This window comes from Penaeus chinensis, chromosome 12 (genome assembly GCF_019202785.1).
Source record: "Penaeus chinensis breed Huanghai No. 1 chromosome 12, ASM1920278v2, whole genome shotgun sequence".
Taxonomy (NCBI): Eukaryota; Metazoa; Arthropoda; class Malacostraca; order Decapoda; family Penaeidae; genus Penaeus; species Penaeus chinensis.
In genome coordinates this window covers 4246788-4270040 of record NC_061830.1, presented here as the reverse complement: position 1 = coordinate 4270040, position 23253 = coordinate 4246788, and the positions used below count along the sequence as shown (strand labels likewise).

Sequence of the window (23253 nt, the reverse complement as noted above, 5' to 3'; positions counted from 1 at the left end):
TCACTAAAATCATCACAACTCGCATCTCTGATAGTCTGGATTCTAACCAGCCTAGAGAACAGGCAGGCTTCCGCAGTGGATTCTCAACAACAGACCACATACACACGCTTACCCAAATAAGAGAAAAAATAAACGAATATAGGAAACCCCTGTGTATGGCATTCATTGATTACGAAAAGGCATTTGACTCTGTACAAATACAAGCAGTACTAGAAGCTATTCGAAGACAGGGAGTAGAGGAGGTATACTGTAAACTATTAGAAGAGATATACGAAGATGGGACAGCAACCATCAAGCTCCACACAGAAACCGATAAAATCCCAATTAAACTGTTTACAGCTTGCCTTGAGGAAATTTTCAAGAAGCTAGAATGGACCGGGAAGGGCATCAAAATAGAGGATGAATACCTGAGCAATCTAAGATTTGCAGATGATATTGTTATCTTCAGTGAATCTGCAAATTAAATGCAGCAACTAATAAATTATCTGAATAGAGAAAGCCTGAAAGTCGGACTTAGGATGAACAGGCAAAAGACTCAGATCATGTTCAACAGTAGAATTCAATTCGAACATATACTTGTTCAAGGTGAAGCGCTAGAGGTGGTAGACAAGTATATATACCTAGGGCAACTCATACAGACAAACACATCCAATGAAGAGGAAATTAAGCGACGCATCAGTCTAGGCTGGTGCGCCTTCGGCAGACACAGTAGCATACTAAGAGGTTCCTTGCCATTATGTTTAAAGAGAAAAGTCTTAAACCAATGCATCCTCCCAGTTATGACCTATGGATCAGAAACATGGACTACAACCAAATTACTAGAGAGGAAACTAATAAGTGCCCAGAGAGGGATGGAGAGGTTGATGCTGGGAATTAGTCTAAGAGATCGGATGAGGGCGACGTGGATCAGGGAACAGACAAAAGTAGAAGATATACTCGGGAGCATCAAAAAGAAAAAATGGCAATGGGAAGGTCATATATGTCGGAGACAGGACAACAGATGGACAAAGAAAGTAACAGACTGGACTATAGATAACATAAAGAGGCCAAGGGCCAGACCTATGACAAGATGGCGCGACGAAATAACGAAATTTGCGGGCCAAGACTGGAAGCAAAAGACGCAAGACAGACAAAGATGGAAAAGATTGGGAGAGGCCTACGTCCTGCAGTGGATTGACCCAGGCTGATGATGATGATGATGATGATCTATATGTGTATATATATAAATATATGTATGTATGTATGTATGTATGTATGTATGTATGTATGTATGTATGTATGTATGTATGTATGTATGTATGTATGTATGCATGCATGCACGTATGTACGTACTCAGCCTTCCCTTTACTCTACGATTATCTAAGAACAATAGCAATAAAATAACGTCAACCCACATATGAAAGACAAACAGACAAGCAAAAGACAACCATAACAACAATAACAAAAACAACAACAAAATCTCCTTCCTCGTTGACCCAATTCCTTATCAAAAGAAACTCAAGATACAAAAATAGTATATCTATTTTAGCCCACCGACAAAAGAGGGAAAAGGAGAGAAAAGAAAAAAAAAGAGGACGAGTGGTGATAAAGTGATGATAATGATGATGATGTTGATGATGATGATGGCGAGGATGCTCAATATGAAGAGGATGACTGATGGTACTTGAAGATGAAGGTGATGGTGAGATTCAACAGCGAAAAGAATGGCAAAAGACTGGCCATTAAAACACCTGTTCTATAACAAATCCCCACCGGCAATAAATGACCTTGAAAATGGCAAGCAAAACACGAGACGAGCAACAACAGAACAAACCCTAAACAAAGAGAGAAATCACAATAGCAAATACCCCCTCACCCCTCCCCCCCAAAAAAAAAACTACAAAAATAAATAAATAAATGAATAATAAGACGACCAGCACGCAATACGAACGCCCATTAGTGAAGGCACACCCTCCCTAGCACAACACCGCAAGCATAGCCAAGACACAAGCAGCGGTAGTGCTCCGACTCGTGCATGAGTGTGCGAGCGTAAGAACACTTTGAGGGAGGGGGATAGAGGGGGGGGGGTAAGAAGCAGCGATACGAGACTCGAGAGAGAGAGAGAGAGTAGAGGTGGGGGATAGGGACGGGCGAAGGGGGGTGGGGGACAAGTTGCCAAGATGGCTTCCTAAGGTAACAAAATGGCGCACACTGTTACATAAGGTGTGTCGGCGCGGCGCGGCAGTGGAGCGGGGAACGTGGGCGAGGGGGGAGGGAGGGGGAGTAGCCCCGGGAGGGGGAATGGTGAGTTGAGATCCGTGTGTGGGGCAGGGAGGGAGGAGGGAGGGAGGGGGAGGGAAGGAGCAGGGAGGGAGGGAGGGAGGGAGGGAGGGAGGGAGGAAGAGAGGAAAGGAGCAGGGAGGGAGATCGGATAGAGGAAGCACGAAGGAAGAAGAGCAGATACAGGGAGGGAGGGAAGAGAAAGGGGAAGAGACGGGGAGAGGGGAGGAAGGGGGGTAGACACTGAGGTTCACACACACACGCAGCCAGTTAAGCGGTGTGGGGCCGACACGCACGCTTCCCTGACCCTTCGTTGATTCGCCGTTGCATCATGATCACATCACCATCTCTGTAATATTTTACCCTCAGGAATATCTATACACAGAAATCACAGAACGAAAATTAAAAAAAAAAAAACACTCGCGCAAACGAACCCTACGACATCGGATGGCTACCAAAATAAACAGGAATAAGTTGAGATCATATCGATTCTCTGAATGTTTCAAATGAACTCTTCCATAAATAATGCACCGCTAACCTTGAAAATGCCGAGGTAAATAATATGACTCACTCACTCACTCTCTCTCTCTTTCTCTGTCTCTTTCTCAGTCTCTTTCTCAGTCTCTCTCTCAGTCTCTCTCTCAGTCTCTCTCTCAGTCTCTCTCTCAGTCTCTCTCTCAGTCTCTCTCTCAGTCTCTCTCTCAGTCTCTCTCTCAGTCTCTCTCTCAGTCTCTCTCTCAGTCTCTCTCTCAGTCTCTCTCTCAGTCTCTCTCTCAGTCTCTCTCTCAGTCTCTCTCTTAGTCTCTCTCTTAGTCTCTCTCTCAGTCTCTTTCTCAGTCTCTCTCTCAGTCTCTTTCTCATTCTCTTTCTCAGTCTCTTTCTCAGTCTCTTTCTCTTTCTCAGTCTCCTTCTCAGTCTCTCAGTCTCCCCTCCCCCACTCACTCACTCGCCGCACCTGGCCCTCCCCTGTCCGTACTTCCCTTCCCACATTCGCGAAGGCCAAGGTCCTCCCTTCTTGCCCCGCGTGTGACGTAGTTACAAGGGAAAAAAACAACCAACAATAGAGAGAGAAAACGCAAAGAATGAAAATATTTAAATCACATCAATAAACCAATTAAATTGTTTTTTACGAGTCATATTACAGATAATTCCGTTACAAAAAAAAAAAAAAAAAAAAAAAACCTACTTTTAGATCACAATATCAATGAACATCACAAAAATCCAGATAATAATATGCTATATCCTGGTAACATCAAAGATCACCATAATAATATTATCATACTATCAACGCATACCATAATACCTTCGCAATAAAATCCGCGACCGTCACATCAAGACATCTACGCGTATCACAAAAACATTACCATATCTGCACAACATTTACGCATTCCCTCCCAAGACAGAGCGCTAACATAACCACCCTCATCGGCCTCCCCCTGCTACACGTGACGCGAAGAACCCCATTCCACACACCGCACAGCCTTTTCATTAACCCCAAAACGTTGATGAATCGACACTTTTTTTTTTTTTTTTTTTTGGAGAAAGAGAGAGAGAGAGAGAGAGAGAGAGAGAGAGAGAGAGAGAGAGAGAGAGAGAGAGAGAGAGAGAGAGAGAGAGAGAGAGAGAGAGAGAGATTCTGAGTATCCTGAAAGCTTGATAGATAATTCAATAGCAGTGACATAACAACCAGAATAACCATAACAACGATCACCACTGTTCCTTAACAATATGAACACATTAGTAAGATTGCAATTACTATTAACTAACAACAACAACAATAATAGCAGGGGGAAGAGGAGGTGGGGGTACAAGTGTTAGCGTGTAATGTTGATAGCCATAGCAGTGCAATATGCATACTTGGTAGGTGTGCGAGGCACGTGCGGGGAGAGGGGGGTATGAGGTGGGGGTCCGGTGAAGTGCCGTGCCAGCGCCAAGTTTAGAGAGAGAAAAAAAGAAAATCGAGAAAAAGATTACGAACACCAAGAAGTAAAAGGAAAGGTGGAAAAAAACGGAGCATAACACAGCCTCCAGCAAGCACAGCCACTACTACTATTACTTCTACTACCACCATCACAACCACCACCACTACTACCATAACTACCCACAACCACCATTACAGCGACGATTACTACTACACCTATGGCTATTTACAAAACCCCGGTCCCCGCGCAGATCAATACTGGTACAACAATACTTCCTGTCATGCAAACCGTGCAAGAGGGGCGGGTGTAAACTTCACACCTTACTACGCCGTACTCAACAAACCCCCCAACACCGCGTGCTTGCTTGCTTGGCAACTACCTACACACAATCAGAGTTGCTTTAGAGCACATGGTTGCGAGTTATGAGACGGTAGCATAATGCTGACTGCATGAACGCACACACATAAGATCTCTCTTTGTTTCTTTCTTTATTATATGCAACAAAATTTATTTCCTTGGTTAATGTTATATATTTACCGTTACTTGTTTACCTCAATAACATACGCAACTTCTATCCTTTATATATCCTTATCATACGACTCAAGACACCAACTCGTGATGTGTTTCCTGTCATCCACTGTCTTCCCATTACACACAGGAAGATGTCCACTGTTTATTCTCAATCTCCACTCCATCACTGCGAAGAAAGGGAGGAGGGCCGAGTGACGATGATAACGAGAGTGTCAAGTGTTAACGCGACAAAGCCTACTTCAGTCTCGAGAAACTTGTACTATTCTTAGACTTCCTTCCTGCCGAACTGCTGCTCTCTGAGCTTCGCCACACTATGGCCACAGGGATGAACGACAACAACAACCATAGTAACAATGATATCATCTACCCACGCCCTCTTATTATATCCGCGTGGATCTATGCAATCGACACAGCAAATACACAAACAGATATTCAGAAAACAAATATCTGACCTGATAGACCGACAGACAGAGACAGACAGCAAATCAGAACCAAACTCCCATTCAAACACCCCTTCTACCGTGCTATATGAAAGAGCAGTTACCTAAGGTATAAAAGTCAGCTGACGATTGCCGAGCGATACGCAAGGAGGGAGGGAGAGGGAGAGGGAGAGGGAGAGGGAGAGGGAGAGGGAGAGGGAGAGGGAGAGGGAGATGGAGATGGAGATGGAGATGGAGATGGAGATGGAGATGGAGATGGAGATGGAGATGATGGAGATGGAGATGATGGAGATGGAGATGATGGAGATGGAGATGATGGAGATGGAGATGGAGATGATGGAGATGATGGAGATGGGGAGAGAGATGGAGATGGGGAGGGAGAGAGAGAGAGGGAGAGAGAGGGAGAGAGAGGGAGAGAGAGGGAGAGAGAGGGAGAGAGAGAGAGAGAGAGAGAGAGAGAGAGAGAGAGAGAGAGAGAGAGAGAGAGAGAGAGAGAGAGAGAGAGAGAGAGAGAGCACGTCACGAGACTTGAGCCGGAGGACGCACCAAGGTCGAGTTTCGCGGTCGGCAAAAATTCGCTTAACACACAAACAAGACCAGAATCACATAACCACATACACATGGAGATACGGACACACAAATACAGTACAGGAACACAATAGAGGCACAATTCCAAATATCTCTTCACATTGAGACACCCATACAACACCCTCCCCCCCCAAAAAAAAAAAATAATAAATAAATAAATAAATAAATAAATAAATTAAATTAAATCAAATTAAAAATATATCTTAAAAATCTCCCCCAAGAATCCCCAGATTCCACACACACCCTCCCCCCCTCTTTCATCTCCCTCATCTCCCTCCTCCCGTCCACTATTTTTCGCCCTCACACGCGCCAAGCTCACCAAAGTGGCAGTAACCGGAATGAACCGGTAAGAGGAGCGGCGAGGGTACGCGAGCTTGCATGTATGGGAGGACCACGCGCGGGGGGGAGGGGGTAGAGGGGTAGAGGAGGGAGGAGGGGAGGAGGGGGAGGGGGCTGAGAGGAAGTACTGCGCAATAACGCTTATATAACATCAACTCATTCCCCCCCCCCTGTCCCTTCCCCCTTACCCCCCATGAGCGTCCTTTCGGGCCCTGTCCTGTTGCACGAGCTTTCGGGGAGATGAGCGACTTGATTTGTGCGGTTGGTTGGGGCTGTGCGGAGGGGAAAGGTTGGTTGCTTGCTTGCTTGCTTGCTTGCTTGCTTGCTTGCTTGCGGTTGGGCTTTGTTGATTGGTTGTTTACTTGGCTGCTTGGTTGGTTTGTTAGGATGTTTGGTTATAGGCTGTTTCTCTTCATCCATTACTCTAAGAATCCAACAAAGCACACGCAAAGAAAGTTGCAAGCACACATGACAGGCAACAAAACAAGCAAACAACTAAGTACCAAACGAACAAAAACAAGACCCTCCCTCCCCCCTCTCCCCCCCCCACAAAAAAGAACGAGATATTTCCCTCAAGTCCTTAGCAACTGAACAAAAGAAAAAAAAAAAGAAAAGAAAAGAAAACAAGAACGGGAGATCCCCCCCCCCCCCCAAGTCCTTAGCAATTGGAAAAAGAAAAAGAAGAAGAGAAAAGAAAGAAAAGAAACATTATCCATTTAACAGACGAACAAACAGAAGCAGCCAAAGATTGCAACGTCATGAAACTTGTTGCTGATGTCGCTACTGATCATGATAATGTTTCTTGCATTACTTCCTTGCAGTCGATAGAAGAGAAGGAAGAATTGGACGAAGAAAGAAATAAAAATGTGGAGGAGAATTGATGGCATTCCGGTTCTTTTTTTTTCTTTTTTTTTGCTGAAATGATGGCAAAGACGAGAAAATGGGAAGCAAGTAAATAAAGAAAATAAGATAAATTAACACACAAATACGAAGGAGTTACATAAGGAGAAGTACAAAAAAATGAATTCCAAAAAAACCGCCGTAGCTGAAAAAAAATAATCAAATTAACAAAGTCACACGAATCACGACAAAGAAAACAACTAACAAAACTGAAGACATAAAATAAAACAGCGTCATGGAAACAACAATAACACGACGCACAGTTAATCTAGAAAACGACTACCCCCAGAAAACAACAACAACAACAACAACAACAACAACAACAACACGCGGATCACCAACACCTGCAAACACCTCCCCCTTTCCGCTCCTCTCCCCCCCCCCCATCGTACCCCCTCCTCTCGCACACCTGTGAACCACCCTCTCCTCCCCCGTACACTATTCCGTCCATCCTCTCTTTCCCTTCACATTTTACCTCTCCCTCTATTCTACCTCCCTTTCTACCCCTTATTCTACTTCCCTTTCCTCCTCTATTCTACATCCCTTTCTACCCCCTGTTCTACATTGCATTCTACCCCTATTCTACCACCCTTTCCTCCCCTATTCCACCTCCCTTACCACACCTTATTCCACCTCCCTTACTACCCCTTATTCTACCTCCCTTTCGACCCCTATTCCCAGCCCTTCACTCCCATACGACTAGCAACCCGTGGGCGTGAGGACAAGAGCGTGCGGGCGGGGAGCGGTGGCGCCAGGGCGGTGGCGAATAACAGGGTGTTGACGGCGGGATCGGGTCCAAAAAGAGACGTCACGCAAAACACTCGTCATATTTTGGGTCCACTCGTAGATAGATAGACTGACTCTGACTCTGACTCTGACTCTGACTCTGACTCTGACTCTGACTCTGACTCTGACTCTGACTCTGACTCTGACTCTGACTCTGACTCTGACTCTGACTCTGACTCTGACTCTGACTCTGACTCTGACGGTCATGTTGACTTAACGCATGAGGATATCCTGTTGAAGATATCCACAACATAGTCGACGATTCTTTTGTTCGGCCGACGCGATCCGCCATCACACAATCTCACCTTTCCCAGACAAGAGCGTGGAAACGACCAGGCCGGATGTCGTGGATAGTAACAATGTTTTGGTTTAGTACCCGGATGTACTATATAGCAGAAGGGGAGGGAAGGTAGAGGGTCAGAGAGGGAGAGCAGGTAGAGGGAAAGGGGAGGGAAGGTAGGGGAGAAGGGTAGGAAGAGGAAAGAAAAAGAGAGGGAGAGCAGGTAGAGGGAAAGGGGAGGGAAGGTAGGGGAGAAGGGTAGGAAGAGGAAAGAAAAAGAGAGGGAGAGAGGGAGGTAAAGTAAAATTAAAGCAGGAAAGGAAGGAGGGAGGAAAGATAAGAGGATAAGGAAGGAGAAGAGGAGAGGGAAGGAAATACGGATACGGGAAGGACAAAAGAGGAAGACAGTAAGCAGCGAGGGGACACAACAACAGACAAAGACAAAATGCGACAGGTACATAGAGGAGGGAAGGAGAAGGCAAAGGGGAAGGGGCTTAATTACACCCTGAATATCCAGGACATAACGGATGGCAACACGGCGATGCGTAATGTCAAGGCCTCGCGTGACCTACCCTCTGTTGCCGGCGTCGGGGCTTCGGGCCGGCCACCTGCAATATCGCTCCCAGCACGGACCCGCCAGCCAAAGCAAGGCACGTACGTATACGCCTTACCGACAGGCCCCATTACCTCTAACGATCAACGACATTCCCTCCCTCCCTCCCCTTCCCCTCTCCCTCCCTCTCTCCTCTCCCCTGTTCTCCCTCCTTCCCTCCCTCCCTCCCCCTCCCTCTCCTTCCTTCCTTCCTTCCTTTTCTCCCTCCCTCTCTATTTCTCCCCTTTTCTCCCCCCACCCTCTCTATCTCTCCCCTTTTCTCCCCCCTCTCGTTCTCTCTCCCCTCTTCTCCCTCTCCCATTCCCCCCTCCCCTCTCCTTCTCTCCCTCCCCCCTTCCCCCTCCCTCTTCCACTCTGGTAAGCACGATCCAACACACACAATGCGTCACGTGAGTAAAGATAAAGGTTAAGGTAAAAAAAAGTAAATAAAAGGAATGAATGAAGCAATTAAAATGTAAACAATGAATACCCCCTTACAGACAAAACAGACAGACAGACACACAGACAGGCGTACGTACATATGCCATGTATGTACTCACCTAAACACGCACCTAAATCACCCTTGACAACTAATACAACCCCCCCACCCACCTCCACCCCCTCCCCCTCCCCACCCACCCCAAACGGGAACAAAGGCGTTCCATACTCTAATTCGCAACAACAACAACGCACTCTTGAGGAAATGGGAATTCATCACGTGACAAGAGGACGGGGAGGATGACAGGGAGGATGACAGGGAGGAGGGAGGAGGGAGGAGGGAGGAGGAGGGAGGAGGAGGGAGGAGGAGGGAGGAGGATGAGGAGGATGAGGAGGAGGAGGGAGGAGGTGGAAGAAGAGGAAGAAGAGGAGAAGGAGGTGGAAGAAGAGGAAGAAGAGGAGAAGGAGGTGGAAGAAGAGGAAGAAGAGGAGAAGGAGGTGGAAGAAGAGGAAGAAGAGGAGCAGGAGGAGGAAAAGAAAATGAAGAGTAGAAATAAACGGAAGACGAAGAAAAAAAAAAAAAAACGAGAAAAGCAAGACATGAAAGGACAGCGAAATAGTGAGGGGACAGCGGAAGAGGGAGACACGAGTCGAAGCAAGGAGAGGAGAGAAGGAGATAAAGGTGAAGGGGAAGAAGGAAGAGAAGGAAGAGAAGGAAGAGAAGGAAGAGAGGAAGAGAGGAAAGAGAAGGAAGAGAGGGAAGAGAGGAAAGAGAAGGAAGAGAGGGAAGAGAGGGAAAGAGAAGGAAGAGAGGGAAGAGAGGGAAGAGAAGGAAGAGAGGGAAGAGAGGGAAGAGAAGGAAGAGAGGGAAGAGAGGGACAAGAAGGAAGAGAGGGGAAGAGAGTGAAAAGAAGGAAGAGAGAGGGAGAGGGGAAGGGAGGGCAAGGCAACTGCCGAAAAAGCACGACCCCAGCCACGGTCAAGGTCACCGCAATAGCTTTCCGTACCTGCGCGCCGCCGGTTACTGTCATTACTTTGCTCGAAGTACCCGGCAGGCGAGAGCTTATGTATGTGTGTGTGTGTGTGTGTGTGTGTGTGTGTGTGTGTGTGTGTGTGTGTGTGTGTGTGTGTGTGTGTGTGTGTGTGTGTGTTCGTTTGTGTGTTCGTTTGTGTGTTCGTTTGTGTGTTCGTTTGTGTGTTCGTTTGTGTGTTCGTTTGTGTGTGCGAGTATGTGGCTATGTAAGTATGTGCGTCGGTGTGCTTTGCATGATAAACACAAATCCTTGCATGCGAGACACTTCAAAGGAGAGTAAATGAGACACACAGAGAGAAATGCTCTGTGTTTGCGTCAGGGTTAAGGGTAAAGGGAAGACGAAGAGTGTGAAGAGGCGATGGAAGAGAAGAGGGAGAATGAAGGAGAGAAGAAAAGAAAAGAAGAGAAACGAAACACGAACAGACATGAGAAAAGAATAGAATAGAAAAGAAAAGAAAGGGAGAGGATAAAGATAAATGAAGAAAAAACAGAAACGAACAGAAACAAGACACAAAACAGAAGACAAGAGAGGAAAAGACAAAAGAAAAACAATACTAACACCAAAGAACGGTTCCAACGCACACTCATTCTTTGTGCAAATGAGTTCCTGTCAGCGTGTCGTTTCGATGAGGCCTCGCGTGCATTGTCTCGCGGAGAAAATTATTACGCGTTCATTCAGTCTAGATGTCGCAGTTTATTGAACGCGAACTCCACAAAAATGACCACGTTCCGCATTTCTTAAAAGGGGGAAGGGGGGGGGGGGAGCGGAGTCATCCTTCTGAACGCTGTTGTTATACCGTTGTATCGAGTCTGCCGGTGTTTTTTATTCAGATACAGAGCCTATAATCTCCATTGTTGGCGGTGTCCGATTCGGTGCAGATAGAGAGCACGTTGGAATGTGTTCGCGGTCGCAGGAAAACTCTTTTTCCTTCAAGGTTTTATATCTCCGCGCATTCTTATCTTTTATCAAACTTTAAAACATTCAGACCATCAATTCTCACTCAATGTTCCAGGAGCAAGGCGTGAAGTGGGCGTGTGGGCGTGCGGGCGTGTGGGCGTGCGGGCGTGAGTGCGTGTGGGCGTGAGAGGTGGTAGGTAGGTAGGACACGTACGGGCGGAGCGAGGACCGGAATGCTTATATCGAGGTCCCAAACCCGCGCCATCGACTAGGGGGCCGTGCATGAGTCAGCCCGCCGCGGTCGCATTGCAGCATTGATCATGCAACAAGGCAAGGGTGGAGGATGGCGATGGGAATTCCAGCGTCGTAGAAACTGGAGAGCAAATGGGTTTCTCTTCTCTTTTACTCTCTCTCTTCCTTTTCCTTTAACATTTTCTTATTGATTTGTATTCCATTCCATTCTATTATATTCTACTCTATTCCAACCTATCTATCTATCTATCTATCTGATATATCAGATATAATGCGACATTTACGTAATCAGACATTCCCAATTTCCTTCCGGTCTTCCTCCCCGCCCACACCCCCACATCCTCCCGCTATCCTTATCCAAAAAGCCACAACTAAACAACAAAAAAACACATCTATAAACCTAAAAATATAATAAATAAAATCCCTTGAGAGAACACCGACGAGGGCGCAGAAGACGACGCAGCAGCAGCCACGGATCCCGCCGGCGAGGAGAGACAACAAAGGAAAGCCTGCCTTGCTGCTTAAGTGTGTGTCATAGCCTTGGGGCGCCGAGTGTGGCCGTGTGCGTGTGCTAATGTGTGTGTGAACGTGTGTGTGTGTGTGTGTGTGTGTATACGTGTGCGTGGGGCCGTGTACGCTACCGCCCCGTTTCTCCTCCAATCGGCGCTCTCTCAACCGTGGAAGGAAGGTATCCGTTCCGCCTCCGATTCCCGCCCGCCCGCCCGCCCGCCCGCCCGCCAGCCACCCGCGTCAACCACGACACAGAAGCTAAAGGGTCTCCGCTTCCCCAAGGTGTTGATGGTATATTGACTTCGATGCAGAGGGATAAAAACGAAAACTGCCAGCTGGTGTCTCGGCTCAAGAGATCGATTCTTCCGCAAATGTCTGACGTGGTTGTGAGTTTCCGACCACCTTCCTCCTCCCTTCCCAGCCCGCCCCCGCAGCGTGAGGGACAGACTGGTGAAAGCAAACACTTTCTCGGATTTCACTTGGCCCCGCCTCCTTCCCGGGGAACTCTGTAGCACAATGCTCGCGCCAGCAGTCCATGAACCACTATTCACTTTAACAGTACATAAAAGGACACTGTCTCTCTCTCTCTCTCTCTCTCTCTCTCTCTCACTCTTTGTCTGTTTGTCTTATAATTATTCGTGTGTAGTGTCTAATTCATCTTTTTCACGTATCTCCCTCCTCTCCCTCCTCTCCCTCCCCTTCTTCCTTCTTTCCCCCCCATGTCCACACCACAAATACCTGCATGTGTGCATCCCTCCCTTGCTCCCTTTCTCTTGCTATCCCCATTCACCTCTCTACCCTTCACCCATCCATCACAGACCTCCCCAACAAGCTTCAAGCTTGTTCCCTTAGGCAGAAAGACAGAGCCAGACAGGCAGACGGACAAGCAAGCACAGGCACAAGCACGCGGACGAAGAGGAAGAGGACAAAAATCCCCGCGGCCTCCAAGTCTGACGGGAGGGACATTACCCTCTTCCCACCCACAACCCATCCCCCCCCCCGCCCCCGCTAGGAGTGTGCGGTATGCCTGACGGCGAGGTGAGCGATGACGAGCAGGAGCGGCGACGGCGACGGCGACCAGCGGAGCAACGACCCCACCGTCTCCGCCTCCTCCGCCATCACCGCCGAGAGCGCTCCGACACGACGCCACACACATACACATACACACATACATGGCGGCGGCGGTGAAAGGAGACCTTCGTTTGGTGTCGCCGTCCGAACTGACGCGTAGGAGGGGACGGGGAAGGGGGACGGAGGAGGAGGAAGAGGGGGAGGGAGGAGGAGGAAGAGGGGGTGTACGGGAGAAGCAGAGGGGAGCGAAATGGAGAAATGGAGAAAAGGGGAGGAAGAGAGAGGAGGGAGAAGCAGAGAAAAGGAAGCTGAGAGAGGGAAAATGAGGAAAGGACCAGGAAAGGGAGAAGAGAGGAGTTAGAGGAAGAAGGAGGAGGAGGAGAAGAAGAAGAAGAAGAAGAAGAAGAAAGAGGGAGGTAGGTTCTTGCCGTCGGGTCGGAGTCAACTACAAGGTGTGGGTGAAGGGGGGAAGAGGAAGGAAGGCCGGGGGAGTGAGGGGGGGGGGGGGCTAAGAGAAAACCACCCCACCCTTCACCTCGTCCGAACACAGCCGCCTGACGCAACAGAACTGGGAAGATGACGTCAACCATCGCATTTCCAATCTCATTTCTAGCCCCCCTCCCCCCCAAAAAAAGGCGAATTCAATGAAACCAATTCCAACCAAAACAAAAAAGAAAAACAATCACAACAAACGTAGACAAAACAAAAAAAAAAAAAAAATAGAAATCACAACAAACGTAGACACATGCTGCGGCCCCACCTCGTAAACAAGGCCGGTCGTCGGAATCCACTCACACATCCGCTAAAACGACGACGACCGCGCAGATAACGACAAACGACCGCACACATCCATGTACTATCAACAAAGGCATTAGGAGAGAGAGAGAAAAAAAAAGGTTCACAATCGTTGCCGCTACTACGGGGGGGGGGGGGGGGGAGAGAGAGAGAGAGAGAGAGAGAGAGAGAGAGAGAGAGAGAGAGAGAGAGAGAGAGAGAGAGAGAGAGAGAGAGAGAGAGAGAGAGAGAGAGAGATTGCGATAAATAGATAGAGAGATAAACAGATTGAGATAGTTTACGTCCATCCCCATACAGCAGCCGCTCTCCCTTCTCCCCCCCCCCCCCCCCGCCTCTCGAATCCGCTCGGCTAGACCAAGTACCGTAAAGAAAATTACACTTGATCTATCACATGTGCAATGCGCAGGTGTTCGACGCTCGCGGCTGTTGTTACGACCCTCCCCCCTCCCCCACACTCCTTTCCCCTAAGCCCTTACCCCCTCCTCTCTCTCCCTTACCCCTCCCCCCCTCCCCCTACCCCTTGCGGCCACCTAGCGAGCGCCTGAACCCCCACCTGCGGGCCCGTTTTACATCTATTCCCCCCTTTGCCCCTATTTGGCGATCGACGCATTCGGAAGTACAGAGCCGCCCGACTTCTACGCCATGCCTTGCCTTGTTACCTGTGGCTGTCAGTGTCCTCCTCCTCCCCCTTTCTCTCCCTCTCATTCCTTCTTCTTCTCCTCCTCCCCTCTCTCTCTCCCTCTCATTCCTTCTTCTTCTCCTCCTCCTCCTTTTTCCTTCTTCCACCTCCCCATCCTCGTCGATCTTTCATATTCCCTTCCCCTTCCCCCGTTTTCTCCCATGTATTCTGATTCGTCTTCTCGTTGATCTGCCTTTTCCCTCCTCCTTCTCCTCCCTCCTCCCCCCCCTTCCCTTCTATCTCTTCTCGGGGCCCAAACAGGTTAAGCAGGTCTGATGTCTGTAGTCTGGGCTCAGTGCTACTACTAACCGCTTACTCTCCCCACCCCCCTTCTGCTGCCTCTGCGTGTGCACGAGGTCTGCCTGACTTGACATAACGTCGTGACTTGACAGCTTCCTGTCATGAGCCATTCTATCCTCAGAATTTGGCATGAGTCATGAAGATACAACAGTGCGATACGTTGATATGTTGGGATACGCTGATATGGGCTACAACATGATACGATGAAATCCGATTATGCAAATATAACTAGTGTTTACACGAGAAGCTCATACAGCTGATATACCACGGGGTCTACTTCCATCCCACAATGAACAAAAAAAAAGAAAAGAAAAACAAGTAACTAAATAAAAAAGTGAGAAAAATGAAGAACAATCAGTGGACAAGGAAGAGGCAAGTCACCGTATCGCCTACCTGCCGTAACTCAAACCTTCACACCCGAGGCCAATAAACCACCAGGAACAATCCCCCGAAATCTCGATCAGCTTTCAAGATAAACATAGGAACAAAAAGAGAAATGATAATAATAATAAAATAAACAATAGCGCCAATAATCTCACCAGAACGGCCCAAATCCTTTCGCAAAAGTCCGTCCTTTATCTTGCAGTGCAGCCAACGCCGCACCTACCGCCCTGGTCCTCTGTGACCTCTCGGGACCCCGGACTCGTGTCAGGGCGCAGCCGGACGAGGAGATCTCCCCGCCCCCCCACCCTACCTCGCCACCGCCAAGCCCCCTTCCCCCTCCTACTTCACATACATACCTACATACATGCATATCGATCAACTTAACTTCTAACACACACACACACACGCACGCACACACACACACACACACACACACACACACACACACACACACACACACACACACACACACACACACACACACACACACACACACACACACACACTCCTCTTTTCTGCCTCCCTTGCAAACCCACCCAACCTGTCGCCTTGCCTAACCGGCCCGGCCCTCATCTTCATCGCTCTCAGAATACGGCCGGCGCTCACCCCCCCCCCCTCACTCCATACCCTTCACTTCCACACCCTACACCTTCCTGCTCATCTCCATCTTTCTTTCTTTCTTTCTTTCTTTCTTTCTTTCTTTCTTTCTTTCTTTCTTTCTTTCTTTCTTTCTTTCTTTCTTTCTTTCTTTCTTTCTTTCTTTCTTTCTTTCTTTCTTTCTTTCTTTCTTTCTTTCTTTCTTTCTTTCTTTCTTCCTTCCTTCCTTCCTTCCTTCCTCCCTCCCTTCCTTCCCTCCCTCCCATCCCCTACTCATCCCACTTCCCCTTCCGTCCCTCCCATCCCTAAACATCTCCCCCCCCCCCCTTCCACCTTTACGACCTGATACAAATCGTGTTGTTGACGCAGCGCAACCACGTCATTTCCTGTTCGAATCCACCTTGCACGAGTCTTGCTTCCTAATCAGCAAATCAATCAATCTATTAATCAATCAGTCAAACACTAGGCCTCTGTGTGTGTGTGTGTGTGTGTGTGTGTGTGTGTGTGTGTGTGTGTGTGTGTGTGTGTGTGTGTGTGTGTGTGTGTGTGTGTGTGTGTGTGTGTGTGTGTGTGTGTGTGTGTGTGTGTGTGTGTGTGTGTGTGCGTGCGTGCGTGCGTGCGTGCGTGCGTGCGTGCGTGCGTGCGTGCGTGTGTGCGTGTGTGCGTGCGCGTGAAGATATACTTTGATATTTGAAATCGGATAAGTAAAACAAAAGTCCTCTCCCGGTTACAACAAGCTCAATTTCCTTTTATCATTCACTCTTAAAACAAACACAAAATCTGAGAGAGAGAGAGAGAGAGAGAGAGAGAGAGAGAGAGAGAGAGAGAGAGAGAGAGAGAGAGAGAGAGAGAGAGAGAGAGAGAGAGAGAGAGTCTCATACAGAGAGAAACACGGACACACACACACAAAAAGAGCGAGGCACATAGAAAGAAAGACAAACATATAAACAAACAGCGAGAGAGAGAGAGAGAGAGAGAGAGAGAGAGAGAGAGAGAGAGAGAGAGAGAGAGAGAGAGAGAGAGAGAGAGAGAGAGAGAGAGAACCCTCCCCCCCAAGACACACACACACACCCCAATCCAGAAATCCCCCCGAAGGCGCGAAATGGCTCCAACAACCCTCGAGAATTCCTCTACATCCCCCCGCCCCGTGCCAGCCAGCCAGCCAGCCAGCCAGCTGAACGAAGGCCCCGCGACCTCCATCTCTCCTGTTGTTACCCGCGGGATCAGATTCTGACCTATCCCACGCCTTCGCCAGTCTTTAATGTCCTCTTCTCGCGTCGGTTGACACAAAAAAAAAGGGGTAAATTGAAAACTGAGCACCTGCGTGGCGATAAGAGTACAGGTAGATGATAGGTAAAGGGAAGGGAAGAGAGAGAAAAGAAGGTAGACAAGATGATATAAGGATGTTCGAGATCTATATGTAAGCTGCCTTCTTACACTGCATGTCCCCCCACCCCTCCCCCTCCCTCTCCCCTCGCTCCCTCCCTGGCGAGGTAATACACCCTTTGTGAAGGTCATGTTCTCCTCCCTCTCCTTCTCTCCCCTCTCCCTCCCACCCCTCGTGATTCTCGCTCTTCTCTCTTTCAAGTCTCGTGTATGGCTCGACCTTCTCTTCACGTTTCTACTGCTCTTTATCGTCCTTCCCCTCCTCTTCCTCTCCCCCCTCCCTCCTCCCTCCTCCCTTTCTCCCCCCCCACTCTAATCACGTGATCTGCAACTCCTCTGCGGACTCGCTTATGCACCCCCCTCCCCCCTCTACCCCAACCCCCCTCACCCCTATGACTTACCTACCCTTACCCCTCCCCTCCCCGCTCCCCTGAACCCCCCGGGGCCCATCCCTCTCCCAACCCTCCCCTCCCCGCTCCCCTGAACCCCCCGGGGCCCCTCCCTCTCCCAGCCCTCCCCCTCCCCCGGCCCCTAGAATAAGCGACAGAGTGGCGCCAGTCTTTACGCCGCTCCCCGCCCACAATGGGACGTGTCATGGCGGCCAGGAAGGGTGGCGTCGCCTCGCCCACCGCGGCAGCCCTCGCTTCCTTGCAACGCTATCACGATCATAACTACCAGCATCGTCACTTCATCATCGTTTCTAATACAATCAGTGAACCAATATCCACTACCACTATCACCATTCATCATCATCCAAATCATTATTACTAACATTATCATCTCTTCATTATGCAACAAGGCAAGAACTAATCTTAAAAAAAAAAGTATCAAATGACATTTTCTCGACATGCAAATCTCCCCCCATTTCGCACCACGGACAAGCCACAGACCAATGGGTGTTTGCGCGGGATTCCGAAAGCGGAAAGTCTTGCCAAAGAAAAATAAAGTCAAGATACAAACATGTGCGAAAATCTCATTTCCTGTCAAAAAAATAAGCGACTTAAAAGCAACACATAAGCTTTTTCTTTTTTCTTTTTTATTCACACGAAATGAACAACAAACAAGTCGTGCAATAAATCAACCAAAGTGTTCTACAAAATTATAATTTAAAAAATCATAAAAAGGCAACTTAGCAACCCCCCACGAGCGCAAGACATCGAACGCAGAAAAAAAAATTCCAACTCAAAACTATGAAGAAAAAAAAAAAAAAAACAGAACACCGAATGAAATGAAGTCCTAATTAACCAACATAAAACAAAACCCCAATAAATAAATAAATAAATAAAACCCGCGCGAGTTCCCTTCCCCTTTGCACGTGATCTTAATGCATATACACGCTTCAAGGTCAGAAATAAACCACCCGGCAACAAGCAGACCCAAATTTCCTTACGAATTCGTAATAAATCGCTCTCCGCAATCCGGTTTAACGCTTAACGAAATCTCTGCCCATTTACGTAAGAATTCTTACGGATCAGCGGCACAATACGTAAGACAGCTTGGTTCGAGTCAGAGGAGCAATAATTAGTTTTGAAGACGTTAAATAGTATATTCCCCGCGTGATATTCTTATATTATGTAATTCATACGAACTGTCCGGAAGCGTTCAAGAAGAATCGTCCGCCAATCAGCTCACAGGATTCCGCCGAAGCCCCGCCTCTCCTTGTGACGTCACTGTAAGGCGCAATCGCTTCTCGAAAGAAGAAAAAATGGCGGGAATCTTGTATTGGAGATCATGCCGGTTTCTGTATCTGCGTGACTATAGTCTGCTTTGAGCAATGTACCAATAACTGAAGTCATTTAAAGGCCAAATTATATACACAAATCATGTACAAACCCATAACACCAGAGAAAATAGTGAACATGTAAAGAAATGACTCAGCTGGGACCTTTGCGACGTTGCCACATCTAAACCCTTAGCGTAAGCTCACACCACGTGGGAAAAGGTACTATCTGTCTTGTTTATTTCATACTTACTGTTATGGACACTACCAAGTAACACGATTCCCTGCAAATTCCATTACTAATTGAAGACCAAAAGTCCGGAAATCGATACATTCCGCTGACTCACACTCGCCCCTGCCACTCCAACAAGTTTAAACATGAATGGACGCATTTGCATCATCAAATTCCTTCCAAGTCGGCCATTTTAACGGGGTCATTATATTTCCAACAGTTCTTTCTATTTTTTATTGCACGTCCCTCTTAAACGTTTTAATAGATTTATTGGCGTAACTCAAGAAAGAAATCAGTGAGGGAGAGAAAGAGAGAAAGAGAAAAAGAGAGAGAGAAGGAGAAAAAGAGAGAGAGAAAGAGAAAAAGAGAGAGAGAAAGAGAAAAAGAGAGAGAGAAAGAGAAAAAGAGAGAGAGAAAGAGAAAAAGAGAGAGAGAAAGAGAAAAAGAGAGAGAGAAAGAGAAAAAAGAGAGAGAGAGAGAGAGAGAGAGAGAGAGAGAGAGAGAGAGAGAGAGAGAGAGAGAGAGAGAGAGAGAGAGAGAGAGAGAGAGTGAACGAACGAACGTGTGACCTATTAGGATTTGGGGAAACAGCATATTTGAGGGGAAAAAATCCTACTTTACCGGACTTCCCAGTGACGAAGCGAGGTCGTCGGCTGCATTTCGAAAGGTTCTTAAGAAAACAACTGATAGCAATCAGAGCCAATATAAATGCACTCAGACAAACGGAAACTGACAAAGCAAACATAAACAAATATGTAGTACGGTACAAGATTTGAAGACCAATGTTTTAATTCGATCTAGGCCAATCTTTCACTTCCTTAACAAACATCCTCCTATGTCTCAGAACCACAGAATGTCAACATAAACATAACAACAACAATAATACACCCATCAACCACTCAAAGAAGGAAAACGGACACTTACTGTTAATCTGTCAGCTGGCAATTGCTGCTGGACGAATATCAGCTGTGCCTCCCACGACTGCACTAGTCCGTCGTCATCACGTGGACAGCTGTAAATGGAGAGGTCCTCTATTATGCAACGGAGGGAGAACGAGGGGGGAGGAGGAGGAGAAATCGGGAGAGAGGGATAGACGGGAGAAATGAGGAGGAAAAGGAGGGATAGACGGGAGAAATAAGGAGAAAGAGGGATAGGTGGGAGAAATAAGGAGAAAGAGGGATAGGTGCGAGAAATCAGGAGAGGGATAGGTGGGAGAAATAAGGAGGAGGAAGAGGGATAGGTGGAAGGAAAAAGGAAGGGAAAGGGGGATATAAAGGGAAAAAAGAGGAAAGGAGGGAGGGATATAATGGATAAAGAGGGATGAATGGATAGATGATGGGATGGGAGGGATAGGGGGTCAAAAAGAAAGGGATGGGATGGAGGGATATGATGGGTAGAGAAGGATGGAAGGGTGGAAGGAAGGAAAGGAGGGAGGGATAGAGAGGTTAAGAGAAAAAGACACTAAAATATATTAAAAACAATTGTAATAATAATAATAAGAACAACAATAATAATAATAATAACAATAATAATAATAATAATAATAAAAACAATAAGATTAATGATAATAATAATGACAATAAGATTAATGATAATAATAATGACAATGATAATAATAATGACAATGATAATAATAATGACAATAATAATAACAATAAGATTAGCGATAATAATACTGACATTAATAATAATAATGGCAATAATAATAATAATAATAATAATAATAATAATAATAATAATAATAATAATAATAATAATAATAATAATAATAATAATAATGATAATGATAATGATAATAATAATAATAATAATAATAATAATAATAATAATAATAATAATAATAACAACAACAACAATAATAACAAAAATCCAGTGCAAATCACATGTAACACGAATACCCTTCCCTTAACCCACAAGGACAGCTGTAGCCCCTTCAGTTTCAAACCCCTTTCCCCTTTCCCCTTTCCCGGTTCCCACGACCTGTCTCCCGAGCCGGACTACCTCAATGGCGAGGCCTATAGAGCTATTTCTCCTCGATGACGTAACGCAAGAGGCAGAAATTACGTAAACCCCCTGGCCGGTTGCCATAGGCCGCCATCTAACCCAACTCCAAAAGCTGACAGCGGCCCCTAGTAACAAGGCGAAGTTTCCTGGTTCTATTTCTAGTACTTGCATTTTTGTTTTCCTCTCTCTCTTCCTCTTTTTTTTACGGAAGGGGGGGGGGGGGTTATTTGGCTTCGTCAGAGACAGCTTCGAAATAAATGAAAAATAATAATCAAATAATAATAATCCCTTTACCTCTACGGGTAAAACCCTTTAAACTCAGCATGGGAAGGTACAACTCACTACCTTTAAATCTTGAAGCCTCTTTTCATCACACACTAAAATCAATATCGCCAACAGCCCTTCTCAAGTTATTTTTGGACGACACCGCCTGCAACAGACTAGGCAGGCATGGCAAAAGCTGTTCAGAATAAGACTGAAATGCTCTACGAATCGTCCGGCTTTTCTAAACGTATTTTAAAGTCATTTCCAACAATCATTACGCTGACAGTTATATATATTATATATATATATATATATATATATATATATAGAGAGAGAGAGAGAGAGAGAGAGAGAGAGAGAGAGAGAGAGAGAGAGAGAGAGAGAGAGAGAGAGAGAGCGAGAGAAACAAAAAGCACAGGAATGAGAGAAAAAATGAAATATAAGCGGCACGGATTCTACCGCCAAAGCCCCGCCCCTTCAGCCACGGAATCCCTATATTATACACCTCCCTCCCCCCCGTATCCACCTCCCTCCTTGACCTCGCTCTCTCGCAGAAACAGCGTCATTTAGAGAGAGAGAGAGAGAGAGAGAGAGGGAGAGAGAGAGAGAGAAAGGGAGGGAGGGAGGGAGGGAGGGAGGGAGGGAGGGAGGGAGGGAGGGAGGGAGGGAGGGAGGGAGGGAGGGAGGGAGGGAGGGAGGGAGGGAGGGAAGGAAGGAGGGAAGGAGGGAGGGAGGGAGGGAGGGAAGGAAGGGAGTCTTCACCTACTCGACAGCCCAACACGCGCTCTCTAATTTCCCCTCATAAGCTACGGCTCCACTCGGCAAGAATTAGGTTTAAATGTTGTTATTTTTGTTGTTTTCCATAGCCGGGGAGAGAGAAGTCAAATTCATGTGCTATATGGTTACACATACGAAGAGAAACAATACCTGAAGAATGGCCAATCCACAAAGTTGTTTTTAAATGTATCTTAATGGCTCAGAAATATATGTATATTTTTTTTTCAAATAAATTCACAGATATAATAATTAACTTTAAAATGTGGATATCATATAAACAGAAACCATTAGACCTGATACCGCCACGCGAGGGAAGACCCGTCATTGAATAAAATCAATCTCTCTACACCATACAAGTCGCACTTCTCATTCTAGGAAACGAGGAAATCCGCTCTTTATGTGACGGCCATTTCTGTGGCGGCGGGTCACAGGAAACGGGCAAATGCCTCCCTGGACCTCCGTGGAAAGTGTAACAGACCTCGACTAACAGACGAACAGACCCCGTCCCAACAGGTTCGCTAGGCTATGTGTCAGCTGGCGACGGGTAGCCTCTGGTAGTCTGCTTGCTACCCCTCCCCCTTCCTTCCCTCTCGCTAGTGAAATCTTTTAAAATGATCGACGTGGGTGGGGAGGTGGGGGAGAGGGAGGGGGGAGGGCAAGGCGTTGCCTAGCTACGTTTGGGATATTTCAATTTTGATTTCCGTTTTTTCCTTCTCAAACGTTTAGCAAGTCACTGGCGTCATGCAACCGATTTGTTCGTTAAAATTACGTAATCGAGAATTTCCACAATTACATGATCACAAACCTATAAACCTTCTTAGTGGACTTGCGTGGGACATTTAACACAACTACGCATGAAAGCCAAAACGACAACCAAGCAACCAAACATTATATTCACACACATCTTCTATCACATAAATAAACAAATAAAACACACACACACACACACACACACACACACACACACACACACACACACACACACACACACACACACACACACACACACACACACACACACACACACACACACACACGACACACACACACGACACACACACACGACACACACACACGACACACACACACGACACACACACACACACACACACACACATATCCACCTACCAATTCTACACCTCGACATTTTAGCCGTCTATCGGTACTTACTTCCCATCCACAAAACAGACAATGTCCCGACCGCCACTTCCTTTCCTCCCTCAATTCCTGACTCTCAAGCACTCACGCACTGCATTTCCACCCGTCAACATTCCAC

General features: G+C 47.0%; 2 protein-coding genes across 5 annotated transcripts in view; both read right to left on the bottom strand.

The window, feature by feature from the left end:
• Window positions 1–23253, bottom strand: part of LOC125030880 (tetraspanin-1-like) — a 488406-nt gene that overhangs the window by 101138 nt on the left and 364015 nt on the right. The window lies entirely within an intron of this gene.
• LOC125030875 (serine/threonine-protein kinase VRK1-like) overlaps window positions 1–23253 on the bottom strand; it is a 108064-nt gene that overhangs the window by 57599 nt on the left and 27212 nt on the right. For all 4 annotated transcript variants that reach the window (XM_047621198.1, XM_047621196.1, XM_047621197.1 and 1 more), the window contains one exon: window positions 19857–19944. The gene's annotated coding sequence lies outside the window, so the exon portion shown is untranslated. The remainder of the gene's footprint in view (window positions 1–19856; window positions 19945–23253) is intronic.